Source organism: Rhinolophus ferrumequinum, chromosome 19, assembly GCF_004115265.2.
Source record: "Rhinolophus ferrumequinum isolate MPI-CBG mRhiFer1 chromosome 19, mRhiFer1_v1.p, whole genome shotgun sequence".
Classification (NCBI taxonomy): Eukaryota; Metazoa; Chordata; class Mammalia; order Chiroptera; family Rhinolophidae; genus Rhinolophus; species Rhinolophus ferrumequinum.
This window is the reverse complement of record NC_046302.1, coordinates 42,472,756-42,485,976: the sequence shown is the minus strand read 5'-3', so window position 1 is coordinate 42,485,976 and position 13,221 is coordinate 42,472,756.

The following is a 13,221-nucleotide window of genomic DNA, read 5'->3' as shown; positions in this document are numbered from 1 at the left end:
GTGCAAAAATTACTTGCAAAACGATGACTGAATCCTTTTTAAAAAGCTTTAAAGAATAGCAGAGGTATTTATGCCTGAAAATAGGCGAATTTCCTTGATTTACATGAAAAATGGAAGGGCTACAGCTATTTCTAACTACAGGCAAGTGAGCTTGAAATGAGTTCTGGCAGGAGATGAAAATTAATGATTTATAAATACTTAGGAAAGGAGGAAGATTACTTGGAGCCAGCATGGGTTCACTCAGAAGAAAAGAGTGCAGATTGAAGTAGCTGGAAAATATCACGGATAATCATGTCTGAATTTCAGTGAGGCATTTTACAATGCACTAATGATATTGCTTCACATATTGAATTAAAAATGCACCCACTTTGGAAACCATTCTTCTATGACTTACCATAGGGTTCTGCTTCCCTTTGCCCCCATAGTATGTGTTTTTAATTGATACCGGGGTAAAGATATTAACATGCTTAAAAAATTAGTTGGTGACATAAAACTACAAGGAATGACTAATATGTCTGTGGACAAATGTAAATTCAAAAGATCTCAGCAGGACAGAACAATAAAATTAATCTAAAAAATAAAAATGAACAAATACAGTCCTTTACAAGTATACTTGTAAGTAAAGGACTGTATTTACTAACTCACCTCTCTCCCTGTTCCCCCCCAAAAGAAACTTCTGTAAATAAAGGATTGGAAAGAAGGATTTCACCTCAACAGAGTGAAAAACAACAACAACAACAACAAGAGCATTTCAGTTGACTTGAAGCGTGACAGGAGAACACTGTAGGATGCCTCCAATGAAAAGTCCAGTCATGTTACAGCACGTTAGACACATGGTATACCTAACAGTACACTCTGGGGTTCCCGCTTCAGAGAGAGTTTAATCCAAATCACATGCCCTCCCTCTTTATTTTTTAAATTACCTCTTCTTCCTATATAATCTTGTGTGTGTGTCTCCCGTTGAGTTTAGAATTAAAGTTAGTATCAGTCCTAGAAACTGTATGTTTTTATATACCATGTTTCCCCAAAAATAAGACCTAATCAGCTCTAATGTGTCTTTCAGAGCAAAAATTAATATAATACCCAGTCTTAATTTACTATAAGACTGGGTATAATATAATATAATATAATATAATATAATACCAGGTCTTATATTAATTTTTATTCCAAAACATGCATTAGAGCTGATTGCCCGGCTAGGTCTTATTTTTGGGGAAACACAATACTTAATATTATATTAATAGTGTAAATTAATTTTACATTAATATTATATATTATAATAAATAATATGTTTAATATATTTAATTATTTGGAAACAATTACAAGTAGTTAAAGTCCAAACAGACTTCACGAGGAAATAAGCCTGGATAGACAAAACAAGAAAATGGCGTTCTACGGTCAAGTCATTGGACCGAGAAGAGATGAGAATTTTATCACCGTGGGAATAGACTGAATTCCATGCGGAACAGAAGAGGAGGACACAACCACCATTCATATGCCTATCACGTGCCCGGCTTCATGCCGGCACTTTAAATACACAATCTCACTTAATCCTCATAAGAACCTTGTGAAGTATTGCTCTTCCTATTCGCAGATGGGGAGCCTGAAACTAAGACAGTTAAAGTTGCCAGCCCAACATCACGTGGTTAATGAGTACATGAGCACACATCCAACTAGAGGAGGCCCAACTTAATGGATGCCCAGACATCCCTAGTTTTGTGTGCTGCCTCCCAGCTACACACGAGGATGTAAGGTCACCATAAGACCCAGCTCCTCGGGGAGGCACCATCTCTTTTTTGCAGGGAGCAATGCTTTCCTTGGGTAGGAGCTGTGTCTTCAGTTCTCTCTTGTAGGTTTGCAAAATGCTCGCTAAAGAACTCAAGAAGAGTGCCCTGAATGAATTCTGATAATGGTGTGCTATGAGAAATGGTGAGGGACGTTACCCTGGGTTCCGGGACATGCTGACTCAAACTGCTCTGCTGCAAACGACTTGAAATGGCTGTGATGTCTGAGTGTTAGAAACCAGAATGGATGTTCTTCACATTCTTTTGACCAATAGTCTCCGGCCTCCAGATGGCTGCCCACAGGGAGAGCAGAGCAGGCTCCATCTCAGTAATTGTCTTCTACAGTTATCTTCAGGAACATGGGTCATTCTTTTCTATAATAACCTATAGCAATGGAGGAAAAAGCTTTATTGATTTCCAAAATGGTAAAGGAACTTTCCTTCTGTCTCAGAAAATAGCAAAAGCAAGTTCTTTTGCAAGTAGAAAAGCATCATTTTTTTTTTTTCAGTTGAATACTCTTGAAAATTGGTACTTTGTTACAACTGTATTCTCCTTCTGAGGCTGCTAAGAATTCTCCAGAAGCAGCCTAGCTGCTGCTATGGTGGTGAACTACAGAGATTTAACTGAATAATTTCCTTTCTCTAGTTCTGCCATAGGAAGTATCACAGAAGGTCGAAGGCTGGCCTTGATCCAGGAGAAAACTTAGGATTTTTATTCTTATATAATATGGGTTCTCTCAGGTCCACAGTACTGAGAACTCTAAAGAAGGAAAAAAAGAAAGGAGAGAAGTTCATTTTTTTGAGATGCGAGAATAAAGGAGGCAAGGGAACCCTGAAAAGTCTAGAAAGAAAGGCTGAGCTCTGTATTGGCCAGGAAAAGTAATAGGTAAGACAACAAGGGAGAAATTACACTCCTAAGCTGCTATTAGAGAAAGGAGAATTGAGAACATTACAAAATCATCATCATCAAATCAATGAAAACCTTAAGATCCAATGTTCCAGAGGGGGAAAGAGGAACATTTGCCCAACGATTTTTTTTCCCCTAACGTGAAAATAGAGGCATTTTAACTTCCCACACAATACTGCCTTTCATGAACGTGCTGACTGCACCTCCAAACCCGCTTCATTAATTTGGGTAGTTTCATGTTTATTTTACAAAATGTGAAAATGCAATTTTTTAAAGACATTGTTTTAAGTAATTTAAAATAAAAAGGCCAATGTAACATTCAAGTTTAAATTGATTTTTCACATATGAAAGTTCAACTTCTCTTCAGCAGGAAACATGTTTTAAAATATTTTCTTTGGGGGTATTTGGCCTTTTTCCCTGAAAAGGATGAAAATATTCCCGATGTAAATATTTTCTTAGGTTTCCAATTAAAAAATAAATAAATAACAACAGGAGATAGGTTATTTGAAGACAGTACATCGATACAATGAACTAAGGCGTAAGCCTTCAAAATGATGCTACTGAAAAAATATTTAAAATCATGAGACTTTATGACATCTTAAGAGAAAAAGTGAAAAAAAAACCCACCCAAATTTCCAGTATTATATGATCATACCTTTCTAATGAATATGCACCCTCCGCCCCACACACAAATATACTATCTTAGCATAGGAGAAAGAACATGGACTTAAGGATCAGCTAAACTCAAGTTCAAGACAAATCTAGGCATTACTAAACTTTAGTCAGGTTAAAAACCTCCGAGCCTCAGTTTCTTCTCTATAAAATAGAGATATAAATATGTTCTGAGCATCACTGTGCTTGCAGCTTCCATTCTATACAAAATCTTCCCAACACAGCCAGACTGTTTCTTTTGAATATAAGTCAGATCAAGTCACTTTGTTCAAACCTTTTTGTGAGTCTACATCTTAACTCATTTCACTCAAATGCAATTTCACCTAACTGTAAACTATAAAGACCCAAGGGACCTGCACTTCCCTCTCCTTCAGTGTCTGACCTTGCCTTACAGATGTCCCTTCACTTAGTCCACTGCTCCAGCCACTGGCCTCCTGCTGTTTGTTGCTGGGACACATACCCACCGCAAGGCCTTTGCACGAATTTCCTCTCCACACCATTCCTTCCCCTAGACCTGGGGGCTTTCTCACTAACCTCTTTAGGTCTTTGCTCGAACATTACTTTCTCAGGGAAGTCTGCCCTGACCACATATTTTACAGAAGGTGCCAGAGAAGGGATCGAATTTTAAATCAGAAAGTCAAGGAATCGGGAGATTCTTTTATGTTCTTGAATTATTTCTCCACCTCACCACTTTTGCTAGTTACTGCTCACTCGCCCTTCAGATCTCAATTTAATCATAACTCCCTCCCAAACCATCACTGAGTAGATCCAATTCCCCTATTATAACCACTCATATCCCATGTCTCTCCCCTTCACCGCACTTATCACAGTCATAATTTTATAGTTAATGTTGGTTAATGTCTGTTTTTCTCACTAGACTAAATGAGATGAAGATAGAGCTTTTTACTCGCTCTTATATTCCCAGTAGGTGTATAATGACTGGCACATAACAGGTGCTCAGTGTGCTCTTTGTGAAGAAATGAGCACATCGCTATGGCACACAGAGGCTGTGGAAGGGGAGGGTCTGATGAACTGGGATTCAGGGGCCTAGCCACCGTTTAATCTTGTCTCAGCAGACAACAGATATACCAGGAACAGCCCAAGTCAGAAAGAGGAGTCCTAGCGCAGCACACTGTGCTGAGGCTGAGGCCTGACATCAAGCCTGGACAGCTGGACTGGACCACAGCGTCGTTCCATTAACTATGCAGAGGTCAAATTCATCCCCAAAGATTGGACAGCGGGCAGGACGACAGGGATCAACCTCAGAGATCAAGTACAGATGGGTGGCTCCACACAAGAGAAATGAAAATTGTTCCATAAAATATGATGCTTTTTAATACAGCCGTCAAAATCATTTATGAAAGGCTATTCACACTATGGGAAATTTTTTATTATTTAAAGTTAAGTAAACACAGAATCTATACCTATGTCTGATTGCCACTGTATAAAAATTACACAAATAAAAAAAAGAAAGATGAAGCATGACAAAATGTTATTTGTAGATCACCCTGAGAGATGAGCCTCTGAGTGTTATGCTTTATTTTCCCCACAGTTCTGAATGACATACAATTGACATGGACTACCATTAAAATGGGGATCATGTATAAAAACGGAGTGGACGCCCGCTGCTTTTGCTGCATATATCCACTTACCCTTCTTCAGACTGCTGAACCTCCATCTCAGTGTGAAGAACAAAACCCTCCTCATCCTCATCTCAGGTTGTTCTTTGGGTGTGTTTCCCTGCCATGGTGACATGGTAGCAATGGGACTGTGATCCACCCAGAGCAGAGGAGAATCACAGAAACTGTGCTGACAGAGCAGGAGTGTGTTCCCATTGGACTTGAGCTGAGAGGATGTCAAGCCTGGACATGCTGCCCATTCTTTCAACGTGATGGAGAGTCTGTCTGAAGATGGGCCATACATGGGGGAGAACACAGCGGAGAGACAGAAGGAGTCCTTCTGTCTTTAGAGCCCTGATAAAGTCGAGGTCGAAAGTGGTCATATCCCTAGACTTTTCATTTACTTCAGTTATCACTTCCTTTTTGTATATTCAGTATGCTTTGGGCCTTCTTGCAACCAACGAAGTCATTAGTGACGTGGGAAAATGCCCTTTTTCCCATGTGCATGGGTGATGAGGGTGGGACTGGGACATCCATGGGATAGGGCAAGCTTTTGCAACTGCTGTGGTTCTGACTACCACGTGGTTTGGTTCTTCTGAGGAGTCTGACAGATTGGGAGTTAGTCAGTCTGCACAACACACTCAAAGGGCAAATGTTACAGTCCTACATCCTGTATTAGCCAATATATTGCACACTGAACCAACAAGTTGAACTAACTGGAGGCAGAGCCCCTGGCTTGGAGCTCTTCATAGTTTCTCTATCTTAGGAAAGAATTGATCTCAAGTCTGGGACCTTCAAATTTTCATTCACTGATTTCAACCCTTATGGATGGAGAGTTGCAGGTGCACACAGACAACCAGGTATTAAAAGCCCAACTGCTTGGTGAAGACTCTGTGAAATGCCGTCTACGGTGGGAGGAGGGAAGCTGCCCTGGGAGTCCAGAGACCTGGGCAAGGTCTTCTAACCCTTCTAACACTTCTAGACCTGGGCAAGGTCATTTATAACATGAGGGAAATGACGACATCAGTGGTTCCAGAGTGCTGTTGCACATCAGCCGTCAGAGATGTGTGTTAAAAATACAGATTCACGAGCTTTGTCCAACAGGCACTGAATCATTATCTCCTCCAGGTGGCGTCTGGGCATCTCCACTTTCATAAGGCGTCCTAAAAAATTTTATGAAGGAAACCTAGTACTGACTGGGCCACTGGCCAATGACTGAAAATCACTGAATTCGATGATCTCTAGAGTTAATTTCAATTCTAAGTTTTTCTGGTTCCGTAATCATACATGATGTTTTGGAAGTATGCCAAAGTGGAGGTTTAATAAGGACTGGTTTACTGGTTGGTCAGGAACACCCAAGTTGATAAATGTATCCTAAATTATTTCTGAGATAGTGAAGCCAGACTACACTTAGATTTGACCTTGACTCTCCCAACTAGATGAATCAATGCCTTAGGGAGACAGGCATGGTTATCTTTCCCTTTATGTAGCTCCCACATAGCCAGAGGCTCTAAAGGCAGTCTCCAAAAGTAGTTCCCAAACAGTTCTGGACAATGGCAATACAGTTGAAATAAAACCCCTAACTGTGATTATTTTTAAAGAAAATGTAATGTGCAAGTATATGGATTCTGCTTCAGAGGATCTAGTCTCCCCATTATCCACGGGGGATACATTCTAAGACCCCCAATGGATGCCTGAAACCAAGCCCTGTATATAATACACACACACACACACACTCACACACACACACACACACAGTGGATAGGGACAAACCCTATATATACCATATTTTGCCGTGTATAATGCACACTTTTTTACCCACATTTGTGAGGGGAAAATAAGGATGCACGTTACACATGGGTAATACTAATTCCATATCTATATAAATGTTTTTAATTATTTTATTTATACTTATGAGTTAAAAGTATAATTCTAGAAATCAATAATGATATCCACATGCAAAATAATACCCTGGAATACAATAATCAGTTTTGTTGTAGTTAAGATGAACTTGCAATGACGAAGAGTTCTTGGCCTTCTATGATGCGTAAATATCATAAATTTGTTACCAGTACATGAATTTCTTGTACCTTTTATCTATTCTTGCGTTTTGTAATTATTTGTTACAAAAAATTTCATGTAGTATAATATGTTAAAAAATAAACGCTAAAATTCCTTTATAATACAAAAAACAAGTACATAAATGTCAACAAATAAAAATTTGAATTAAAAGATATAAATAAAAGATTTTTTTCCCTGAAAGTTTGGGCCAAAATCATGGGTGCGCACATTATACACGGCAAAATATGGTACTATGTTTTTTCCAGTGCATGCATGCCTATAATAAAGTTGAATTTATAAATTAGGCACAGTAAGAAATCAACAACAATAACTAATGAAATAGAGCAAGTCTAACAATATACTATAATAAAAGTTGTGTGAATGGTTTTGGGGCCTTATTAAGTAAAGTAAGGATTACTCAAGCACTGTGACACCGTGACAGTCGATTTGATAACCAACTTGTCTACGAAGTGAGTAGCAGGCAGGGGTCATGTACAGTGTGGATACGCTGGCCAAAGGGTTGATTCACCTCCCAGGTGGGACAAGCAGGACGGTACAAGATTTCCTCACACTACTCAGAACGGGGCAAAATTTAAAACGTATGAATTGCTTATTTCTGAAATTTTCTGTTTAACATTTTCAGACCGCTGTTGACCATGGGTACCTGAAACCACGTAAAGGGAAACCACAGACAAGGGGATAGGGTGCTACCACATTTGGAGCAATGGTCTTTTTGTTTCTGATGGGGCTTTCTGAGATCATTACTCAACTTCTTTGAACTGACTTTCCCTTAAATATTGCTGTCAGGGTTAAATACAGTAATATACATGAAGAGGCTTTGTGAGTTAAAATCAGTTTTGTTGAAGTTAAGATGAACTTGCAATGACGAAGAGTTCTTGGCCTTCTATGATGCGTAAATATCATACGAAAAGAGAAAGATAGTGTCAATAAAAAAAATTTAAGGATATAGTATGCGTGGGAGTGTATAAGCGATAGAATATTTGATGGAAAATAATCTATCACTTTTTTGATAGCTATAGTCCATAAATTGAGTTTGTATCCTCCAACAGATATTCATTTGAAGAATGCAAAATGGATTTTAACCAAGAGTTTCCTGCATGTGATGGGGGCAAGGAGAAGATGAAAGGGGAGAGAGGGGAAGGGAGCCTCAGGTAAAGGAAGAGGCTGAGCTTTGAGAACTCTCAGAACTGGAGTCAGTAATGTCCCAGCATGCATGCTTGAAGAAAAATTCCATTTTGTTTGATTCTGAACGTCCAGAGGTTTTCACACACATGGCCTGTGATACCAGTGGGCTTCAGATAAGTGATCTTTGTCAGTTTTAAATATTCAGAGCCTGAACTCCAGACCCATTTAGGAAGCTCTGCGTTATTCTGATGAGTAGTTATTTCATAAATACGTTGCTCACACACATAATGCAGGGTGGCTCTTCTATTAAGAGACTTCCGGAAAGGCTGCTGCATGTTACACAACAGGAGATTTGTGCATAGGGCAAGTTCCCTGGGAGTCACTGGGTGGGGCGTCAGTCTCCTGTGGAGCTTACCACCCTTCACGGTCCTGGAAGCATCCTTTGTGGTGCTCTACAGTTAACACAGTGGTTCTCAAATATGTGCGGTTTTGTCCCCCAGAAGACATTCTGCCATGTCCAAAGACCTGTTTGTGCTACTGGCACGTAGTGGGTAGAAGCCGGGGATGCTACCAAAAAACATTCTGTACTGTACAGCTCCCCACAACAAAGAACTACGTGGCTCAATATGTCAGTGGTGCCCCGTTTGAGAAATTCTGCTCTAAATGGAGCTTTGGCATGTCTTGCCTTTGTGTCCGTGGAGTCAAATTCTGATAACTTCTAGAGTGAAGTCAAGCCTCAGTATGAAACCTCTTGAGTTGGCGTCCAGAGCCCAAGGCTAAGCATCCTTCCTGCCACCACCTCCCTGACGGCTCTCAGGAAAATAAGTTCCTTCCTCAGGGCCCCAGTTCACTCTCATTGGTAAAATGAGAGCTTGGTGTTAAATAGGTAAATTTTACAAGATGTCTTTCCACGTCATAGTATTTTATGAAAGTGTCTCTATAGAGGTTAATGATAAAATCCAACTTTCCGGAGTGCCTGCTACAGTACAGGTACTATTCCTAGTGCTTTACAGTTACTATCTCACTGCACCCATATAACACTATGAGAGAGTAACTATCGTTACCCACCATTTACAATCTGACAAGAAGACTGAGACAGAGAGGAGAAGTGGTTACCCAAGTTGGCCTCCTTCATAGGTGGCAGAGGCAGGATTTGAACTCAGCAGTCTGATTCCAGAGCCTGCAGTAGCACTAGGAAGTGACAGGAGCATGGCCTCCCATGAGATGGAGAACCCAGGAAGACATCAAGCTGGAACAACTACTGCCACTCACTTCTGCTTCATCCCTATTTTATACTTTTCCTGAGGTTCTATGTGACTGTGCATGTGTGTGTGTGTGTGTGTGTGTGTGTGTGTGTGTGTGTGTTGAGCATGAAACATTTGTTGAACTATATTTTTGTAAAACCACTAGATATGTGATTCCTGAGCTTTTTTCCCCCATCTTTGCAATCATTATTTGAATCACCCAAAATGGTTAATCCAAAATATAAGTCATATGAAAGCATGAACAATAATGAAAAGAACAATAATTCTAAGATAGCAATGAAATAACTAGATGTTATATGTTCATAGTATCATAATAAAGACAATCTTGGATTCATAATGACTTCTCTATGAAAAAGCATAAAGCACATAACTAATTTAAGAATAGCTCAACATGAAAAAAATACAAGTTTACAAAGCTGTTGGACTTGGGACTCAACAAGTCCCAAGTTCTGTAGCGAGTTCTGGCAACGCAGATTCACTACAATGTTCCTTTAAATACCAAGCTCCCCTAGTGCATTTAAAATTGATTCAATTTACAAATATTCAATGTATACACGACTTTTCAGGAGCTCATCTATTGCCTACAGTGGAACATAACTGCAAGAGCTCCTTTAGCCTCCCAATACGCTAATTTCTCCAAAAGCACTATTTTCCACATTGTTTGAGAGAAACAGAAAGATAATACAGCATCTTGTGAGAGCAGAGAACTAAATGAATGCTATTTGAAGAGAACGATTCACAGTAATGATGAGGATTACCGTGATGACAATGGTAAACATGAATTGTCCACAGTCTGAGAATTAGTGGCAGCAACTTTTATTTGGAGAATAACCATCTTATTTATTATACTCAATCTACCATCTTGGTCACTGAGTATTATCAATGGGGTATCCCTTTTCAATTTCTACCACATAATATCAAGACCTCACCATCAATGAGAAATGATCATATTAATGCATTCAAAAATTAAGTATCATAATTTTATCGTGATTTACTGTGGCAGACTGCTGGTTATTTACTCAATAGCTTTTCTCCCTCACCACACCTGCTTCTTCCTCGCTGGCAGGGCCGGCTTCCACTACAAGGGCTGATACAGCGGCTTATTTGCTTCCCACAAATTCTCTTGCAGCCAGAGCACAGGCAAAACACCTCATACATCAAGAGAAGTCTGCAAGAGGTTTGGGAAGGAGATTCTCCCCTATTTCCTTTACATGCAGTTGTGTAAAGGTTCAGTGAAGACTGGAATAACAACCGTTTTGCAAACATGGGGTGGAATGACTCAAATAATGAAAAAAAACACTATTTTGAGAGAGAGAGACTGGAGGCAGAAAATCCTCAGGTGCACCAAATCTTTGTAAGACATGTAAAAAGAAGTATAAAAGAGGGCTTAATACCCAACAGTATTGGAAACAGCTGATATTAAACACTTACGTTGCAGTAGTTTGTTACTGACGTTACTCTCTCTGGATGGCGAATGCCTTCAGGAAAAGAATCAGGACTTTTTCATCATTGTATCCTGAGAATCAACAACAGTATCTGCAACACCACGAACACACAATAAATGGCTAAATGCATGTTGAATCAAAAACAGAGGGAAGTCATACACTGGACCAATGCCTTCAAAAAACTGTTCCCTGAAATTTTACCAGTCCCTTTTATTGATCGATGAGGAAAACAGAATAGAATAATTATATCATTCTAATAATAAAATAAAAAATGAAAGGTAAGCTATAGCATATATAGATATCCTTTTAGCAATCTGGACAATGGCCAACATATTGAATAGGCAGAGTAGGAGAATCAGCCTTAAATTCTCACGACAACTTCATCACTTCCCAATCATGTGGTAACCCCTACCTCAGATTCCCAATGGGCAAAAATGAATGATGACCTCCAGGGTTGTGACAAGAATCAAATGAGAAGGCCTGTATGAAAACATTCTCTAATGTGTAAGTCTCTAATGAAAAAAGTCTCACTAATGTAGCTGGATATGGGAGTTAAATATATTTTAATACGAAACTTAAATTGTTTTGCTTTTTCAGTTGTTGCATTAGAGTCGATGTTGAGGGTAAACAACCCCCACATCCAGGCCAGAATAAAAGCTTTAGGTTTTTAAAATTGAGTCTTCTCCATCCCTGAGGGGAACTATTTTTCTTATTGCTACTTATTTTGCCTCCAATGGGCAGCTAAAACACCTTCTCTCGCGTTAAGAAGGGCAATTTTGAGAGACAGAGAGAACTGGGCTTTTGACCCCAGGAATACAGGGTGTGGGAGCAGGAGAAGTGGTGAGGCTGGGAGCATAGGAGAAGGATGTAGGGGACTGTGAATTTCAGCGGCCCCAATCAAGAAGGTAGTTTGGAAGTGGCCAGGACCCTGAATATCCGTGGCGGATCCGAACCAGCTGACTTCCTGTGATTAGAAACTGCTTATGGGCTGTAGCCAAGATCTGTGCCAACCAAGTACTCTTCATGGGAAAGAATCTTCGCATTGTTAGGACCCAGTGTCCTCAGGAGCTGTGTCCAGTGGGAGAAGTGACCAGAACCTGACAGGCCTTCACTCTTTTCTTGTCTGGCAACACAGGACACTGAACTTAGGGCCCCAAGACATACTGATAAGACCAAAAGAAATCCCCGACATCCAGCAAACTGATACAGAGGGACCAATTTTGAATGTAGGAAATTAAATTGAGTGGGTCAGGGCTGAGTCAATGGGGAATACACACTATCCTTACATTGTCATGTAGCCAAACTCTAGCTTTAAGACACACAATTGTACATCATCAGTGTGCTAAAAAAACCATAGTGGCACTCTTGTCAATTTCTTCATTTTCTGATATCTTATTGTACTTCAAGTGAGTATCAAATAATTTAGCAGTCAGTCCTTCTTTGTTGATTATAACTTGCACAAATCTCTGACATCCATCTTTTCCGTTTTGTTTTCATAGGCACCCTCAAAGGCCCTTCCTTAGCTCCACCATGAACCAACGACTTACTAAAAGTCACTTCCTTGCTTTCAAAATGCCCTCCTTTTTAACGGATCGTACACATAGCAATTAGATTAGTATTTCAAATGTTCATCTACGATCATTCCTCCCCTCTCCAAAATCTGGTAATACCTTATTGTCACCAGAATTAAACTCAAATTATTTAGGATCTGGCCTCCACATTTCTTATCTCACTTTATTCCCTTTCACATTGCTTACAGGTCAGCCAAAATCCATTGCTTGGTGTCTGAACTCAACGCATGCATTCGCATTTCCCTGTCATTCCTCATACCTTTCCTGCTGCCTAGGACACTTGTCACTCACCCCCCGCTGCTGAAACCCTCCTCTCCTTACAATACCCACTGAACTGCTGTCTCATCCTTTAAGATTTTCCCTGAAATCATTTCTTTGTCCATAGTTAGAAATCATATTGCCAAATTATGGACTCATTGGAACCTCTGCAGCTCTTGGATACAATGAAGACAATGGTTAATTTTTATTTTTGTTGCTGTTAAGTCTTCAAATGTCTGACTAAGTCTGTCTAGGTATGTAATGTATAATATATAAAATAAACATAATTACATTCACATATTGACACATGGTAGATGCTCAAAAATGTTTATTGAAGACAAAACCTTTGTTATTTTTAGCTTCTAAAATGTATGTTCCTTGAAGGCAAAAATACGTATCTTTTGTATAATGCCAACGCACCCCTCCTCCCAGCATCTAGCAGAGAGAGAGCCTTGCTCACAGAGTGCTTTGTATATATTTGGGAAATGCTGATC